Here is a 6,913-nt window from a genome sequence, read left to right on the forward strand (position 1 = left end):
CCTATAAAAATATGATAATTATTGTCATTACCACATTTACCTCTTTCTAGGGAAATCACTCTCATCATATTTCTTGCATTTTTAATATGGATCTAAGAATTTTCAAAAATAAAATATCAGGACTAAATGAATGAATGGGACAACCACGTTTATTTACTCAAAACCACCCACACTCAAAACTACCCACATGATTAGTTTTTTCCCTCACCAAGAAGGAAAACCAGTTACAGGTTTGGGAAGGATGGAGTGACAAAAAGAAGTCCGAGTTAGATATGCATACATTAACATACTTCCCCCAAGGACTCAGATTTTTGAAAAATCACTGCCATTTATGAGTTAAGAAAATTTCCCTTTATTTGGAAAGGCACACGGAAAATGCTGTGCTCTGAAACAGAGTACTTCACTATTATTGTAATATTTTGTAGATACCTTTTGAAATTCTGATGGAAGTGGAGGGATTAGGAAAGATGTCACATGGTGTAGTTTCACAACGACAGGTAAAGATAATTTTGAGAAGAGCATCCATGAAAGTGTATCACTTTAAAAATAAAAACCAATTAGGAACTTAGGAAAGTTTTGTATTTTAGTTTTCATGTATTCCAGAGAATCATATGTCAAAATTTAAACTAAGAAAATTTTCATATATTGGCAGGCTCTTGATTTCATTGTATTCTCTTGTCGTTAAAAAATAATATTTAAAATATTCATTGCTTAAAATACTGCTTCTCACAATTTAATGTGCATGCCAGTCACCTGGGGATATCTTTTAAAAGTAGGTTCTCAATCAGTGAGAATGAGGAGGTTTGGGTAAGGCTTGAGATAGCACTTTCTAACGAGTTCCCAGATGATGCTAAGGATGCTGGTCCAAGGCTCACACCTCGAACAGCAGAAGGTTTAGGAGGCAATCAAGTGGAAATATTCTTCCCTAAACTACCAAACTCATAGGGTCGCTATGAGTCGGAATCGACTCGACAGCAGTGGGTTTGGTTTTTGTTTTTGTAAACTACCAAAATACATTGAAAATGTTAAAGCTTCATCTTTCATATAGGAAGGGGGTACACAGCAATGGAAAACCAGTTGTAGTTTTTTGTTTTGTTTGTTTTTCCTCTAAATTGAATTCATTTCTGTTGAATTAATTGGCTACTCAGATATTGTATAGAATCTAAGAGTATTCATCTTAATTTTACCATGTTAATTAGATATCTCATTTTTGTACTGCCGTGTTTTAAGTTTTTTTTCTTTTTCTTTTTTCCTCCACTTTTTAACCATATCGGAAACCCCGGTGGCATTGTGGTTAAAAGCTACGTCTGCTACCCAAAAGGTGGGCAGTTCAAATTCACCAGGCACTCCTTGGGAACTCTATGGGGCAGTTCTACTCTGTCCTATAGGGTCACTATGCATTGGAATTGACTTGACTGCAATGGGGTTTGGTTTTGGTTCTTATTAACCATATTGCCCTTGCTAACATGTGGAAATCCATCATAGGAGCTCACTTATTCATGGTTGCATATTACCCATTGTAATAATCCTGAATATCTGATATTTTTAAAATTATTTGTCTAATAAAACCCTTCAGAAATATTTACATTTATAATTAAATCAAAATTAACACCTAAGAATAAACCAAACCAAACCCATTGCTGTCAAGTCGATTCTGACTCATAGTGACACTGTAGGACAACTAGATCTGCCCCATAGGGTTTCCAAGTCTGTAATGTTTAAGAAAGCAGATGGCCACATCTTTCTCCCACAGAGCAGCTGGTGGATTTGAACCTCAGAAATTTTGATTAGCAGTTGAGTGCTTTAACCACTGCACCACCGGGGCACCTATGCCTGAAAATAGTGCTCCATACCTTTTTATTGGGTAAGTACAGTTTTGAGGTACAAAGTGGTTAGCTTTTATTAGCCCATCTACCAGATGGAGGAACACTGTTTCATATAACAGAGTTTTTCTTTTTTTTTGGTACGTGGTTACTATTAAGGTGTAAATTATGCAAACATTAAACTTATATATTGTATGGAAGTACTCCAGTCTGTTTTTCAATTGTGAGTGCCTTGTGCAGGGACATTGCATTTTAGCATTCTTAAACACAGTAAGTATAGAATATCTTTTTGAATACCATCCAAACATAACCTAAAGCTTGGAGAGCTGTTCATTTTATATAGTAACAGTTTCATAATATATTGTCAGTATTTACAATTTACAAATGTATTTTTAGAATTTGTTCCCAATTGCTCACTTTGAAAACTAAAAATCTTGCATGTTTCTGGCCCAGAGCAATCTCTTTCGTGCTAGAGTTGTCCTGAAAGCTTTCTTCACATCTTTGTTTCTCAGTGTGTAGATGAAGGTATTTACCAATGGGGTGACCACACAGTAGAATACTGACACCACTTTGCCGATGGTGAAGTTGTACTTGGCTGGAGGGTGAACATAGGCAAAGATGATGGTGCCATAATAGATAGAGACCACAGTGAGGTGGGAGGCACAGGTAGAAACAGTTTTCTTCTGAGTTTCCCAGGAAGACAGTCTTATTATTGTGAACACAATGTGTCCATAGGAAGACATAGTGAGAAGGAAAGAACTTAGAATCACGACAGAGGTACATGTGTAGCCCAAGGCCTCCACCAAGAATGTATCTGAGCAAGACAGTTTGAAAATGGGATCTGAGTCACAGAAGAAATGATTGATCTTCTGGGGGCCGCAAAAGTTGAGATAAGAGACGAGTACGGTAGGTAGGAGTGGGGCAATGAAGCCTCCAATCCAAGATCCAGCTGAAAACCACAGGCAAATCTGAAGACTCATGAGGAGTGAGTGGTGAAGAGGGTTGCATATTGCCAGGTACCTGTCATAGGCCATCACTGCCAGCAGGATGCACTCAGTAGCCCCCATGGAGAAAAAGAAGTAGTACTGGGTTATACAACCAGAAATGGAGATGGTCACAACCTGTGAAAGCAGGTAGCCAGAAGTTTAGGTACGGTTGCCGTAGTATACCAGATCTCCAGGAAGGATAAGTTTTCTAAGAAAATGTACATGGGTGTCTGGAGTGTGGAATCCATCAGAACAATGAAAATGATGAGTGTATTTCCCACGAGGGAGAGTAGGTACACAATGAGAAACACGACAAATAATGTGAGCCTCAGTTGGGGAACAGCAGAAAACCCAAGAAAGATGAACTCCCTTACTGTCGTCTGGTTTGTCACATCCATATTTCATCTTCTCTCATCTGGAATGAATTAACAAGCCCAGGAGGTGGAAGATAAGCAGGAGCAAGATTCAGATCTTCTCTTATCTAACAATGATAATTAAAACAAAACAAACAAAAAAGTTAAGTCAATTCTAACTCATGGCAACCCATGTGTGTCACGGAAGAACTGTGCTCCACAGGATTTTCAGTGGCTGATTTTTCAGCAGTAAACAGACTTTTCATGTGAGGTACCTTTGGGTAGATTCAAACCAACAACCTTTCAATAGTAGCCAAGTGCTTAATCATTTTCGCCACCCAGTGACTCCTCAAATGATAATAAAACCAAACCAAACTCACTGGAGAGTTGATTCTAACTCATGAAGACCCCATATGTACAAAGTAGAACTGCTCCACAGAGTTTTCTTGGTTGTAGTCTTTATGTAAGCAGATTTCCAGGCATTTCTTTCACAGAGTTGGGGAGTGGGTTTGAACCTCCACACCCTCAGTTGGCAGTCAAGGGCAAATGGTTTTTGCCATCCAGAGACCTCCCCCAATGGCAATAGACCCCTACTAGTAACAGAAAATAATGGCTGACAAAAAATGATTGACACATTTATAAACATTTTATATGGATTATCTTGCTTTCTTTTCAAAATAAAGCTACCGGGTAAATATGCATGAAGAATATAAGGAAGAAACTGAGGGAGTATGTAGCTTTACCACAGTTATATCACTGTAAAGTTGGTGTGCCAAGTTTTTAATCCAGACAGGTTGATTTAAAAATCACAGTCCATGCTGATACATAAAATGTGGTTAGGTGGAAGAAAATGGCATTGTCCCATTACTGAGAAATTCTGGTCTGAGAGATTAGAAGATTATGGAGAAACCAAGAGCACCATGCAGATTGAAAACCAGTGGAGTGGGGGCCTCCCAGGCTGGAGTGTCTCAGTTACACAAGATACTGTGTTGAAACAAAGGCGTACTTGCCATTTTAACTTCATAACCCTTGATTTATGTTATCACTTACATTTTAGAGGGCGATCCATACACGGATAAATACTATTTCCAGAAAATCAAATAGAGGGTAAGATTCAAAATCTGTGTGAAAGGTATTTTGTTTTTAGATATTCTGTTAACTTCCCTAATATTCAGCTTGTTTGTTTTTAGAATTTTTTTTTTATGAACAGTCAGACAAAAAATGTTAAAAAAAAGTGTCAGAAATCTTGTCATTAGAGAAAGCATGAATTCTCTTTGGATGTTTTACAATAGGTATGCTTTTGTGTCAAAATATTCAGATAATAAGTGTAAAGTGAAAACTTTTCTTGACATTTGTAATAGAAATGTCTGTAGAGATGTAAAATATTTTATATATATATATATATTTTTAAATCCTACAATAGAGACATAAACTTGAAATTGTCTCTATCACAATGGAAAGAACATCTGAATAAAACATTGATTCAATTGTGTTCACACCTAAGCATTTCCGGATTTAAACTTTATGGAGGTTTTAAATCATAAAATTCTATTAAGGGAAAAAAAAAATAGGTATCATACCAAAATATCTATAATCCCTGTGGTGCACTTTCAATAAAGTAGGAAAATTTCAAGATATATGTCTCAGAAATTATTAGTTACATCTCATTAAAATGTCAAGTAATGTTAGTGTGGTTAGGAGACATCTTGGTTGTATCACAAGACCAACTTTTAGGTATTAATTGTTTTAAAATACTAGGGATTTCACAATAGTTCTCTGAGTAACAAAAATAAAATTGTACCTCTTGCTGTCAATACCTCTATTCAAAACAGATTTTGAAGAATACTATGACTAGCATTCTACATAGAATTTATAATTTAAGAAAACTGCTTGCATAAAACAGCTTGGACGGTATTTTAAAAATATTTTCCTGATTTGATCATCTGGTTTCTTAAGAAAGAAACTTTTGTGCTTATGTTATTCATGTAATACCAAGGATCCAAGCTGTTTCTTACTTCCTTTATGAAAGGACTGCCATGTGGTTACTTTTCTCCTAAGATTAAAAAAAAAAAAAGCAACTTTAAATATTTGGGAACACTACAACTAGAGCTGTGAAACAGGTTCACATCTCCATCACCACAAAGAGACTCTCCCTCCTTTTTTTCTAAGACATCATGCTTTCCTAATTCTGTCTTTGTCAGAATTAGTTACAGGCTCTGTAACCATGTTTAACCTAAATAAATTAATAGTTTTACCAAAAAAAAAAAACATAAAAAATGCATAAGCTTACAATAATTTGTATATATTTTGTGGGTTTAATTTTAAAATTATAATAATTCTCTCCATATGCCAAAGTGAATGTCTGAGGATGTATATTACACCAGACTACAGAACTTATAAACACTGTTGTGTAATTATTTGGCTTACCCTTCCATTACTCTCTAGACAAGTGTAAAACAGCAGGGATAATATCTTCCCAGGTATACTCACAGCCTATATTCTGTTTTGTTACACGTCAGAAATGAAATGTTATTAGTTAAATTTCCTTATAAACTCTTCTTTTCAGGAAGGCTATGTATTGAAGCTTGAACTGCATTCCATTGAATCATAAGGGATATAAACTATTTCCCACCACTAGTTGCTCCATATCCTTTAATGTTGATGCTATGACATTGGCTGTCACGTGGCAGCTATGCTGTAGAAAAACACCAAATTCCCTGTTTTTCTTTCAGACATTTAGTGTTTCCTTTGGCCGGAATGCAGGAAATCACAGCCTGAGATCCCCTTTGTGAGAGGTGTGTTTATGAGTTCATCATCTTGGAACCCTGGAAAGCTGACCTGTACCTGGAGACACCCATTCTAGCTCCCTGAAGACTTTTTTTTTTTTTTTTTGGCAAGGATCAGAGAGCTCCCCCCAGGACAAAAGGAAGAGCAAAGACACTGTGGGAGGTATTAGCAATGTTTCCACAGCAACAGAAGGAACATCCCAGGGGGCTTCATTAGCTACCACTGTCTACAGTGTTTACCTTTAAAAACAATAAGTTTGTAGAATAGTGTCCTTCAGTATTCAGCCACTGCAAGCACAGCCGGAGAACTGCAGTCATTGACGTATCAGGTACAAACTGGATCACCATTGTAAAGTCTTTGTTTACAATAATAGAGCTACAAATACATTAAAAAAAAAGTCCTGGTGGATTCAAACTGCCAACCTTTTGATTAGCAGCTGTAGCACTTAACCAATATGCCACCAGGGTTTCCGCAAATACATATGTATCATAAATATATACTTATTTATATTTATATGCACACATATCATCTCCGTGCTGGATTGTCACCATTTATAACAAAGAACTAAGAAAGCATTTACTGAGATCTCCCTGTGTGTGGAGAGCAAGGCTGCACACTATAGTAGATACCAAGGTCGAGCCATTAAACAAAGAGTTTACATCCAGGAGCACAGTGAATATGTGTGGAGTGCATGAAAAACCAATAGACTTTATCATCAGCTTAAGGGAGATAATCACAATATAAAAGGCTGAATAAAATAGATTTAGATGATACCTACATATGTTCACTGATACAGAAACTTAGAATAAATTAGAGTTTGTTAAAAGTACTCAAGGGGAAAACACAAAGCTGTCATTCAACACATGGTTTTGGGAAAACAGGTTAGCCCACATATAAAATAAAACAAAAGCTCAGTTCTTATGCACAAAATCCAAATGGATCAAACATTTATGAATTAAAGAGA

At 36.3% G+C, this 6,913-nt stretch overlaps 1 pseudogene; it reads right to left on the reverse strand.

Annotated features, from left to right (window-relative positions):
- Positions 1-2,248: 2,248 nt before the first annotated feature.
- LOC135233042 (olfactory receptor 6F1-like) lies at positions 2,249-3,726 on the reverse strand (annotated as a pseudogene).
- Positions 3,727-6,913: the final 3,187 nt, after the last annotated feature.

This window comes from Loxodonta africana, chromosome 13, assembly GCF_030014295.1.
Source record: "Loxodonta africana isolate mLoxAfr1 chromosome 13, mLoxAfr1.hap2, whole genome shotgun sequence".
NCBI classification, from domain to species: domain Eukaryota; kingdom Metazoa; phylum Chordata; class Mammalia; order Proboscidea; family Elephantidae; genus Loxodonta; species Loxodonta africana.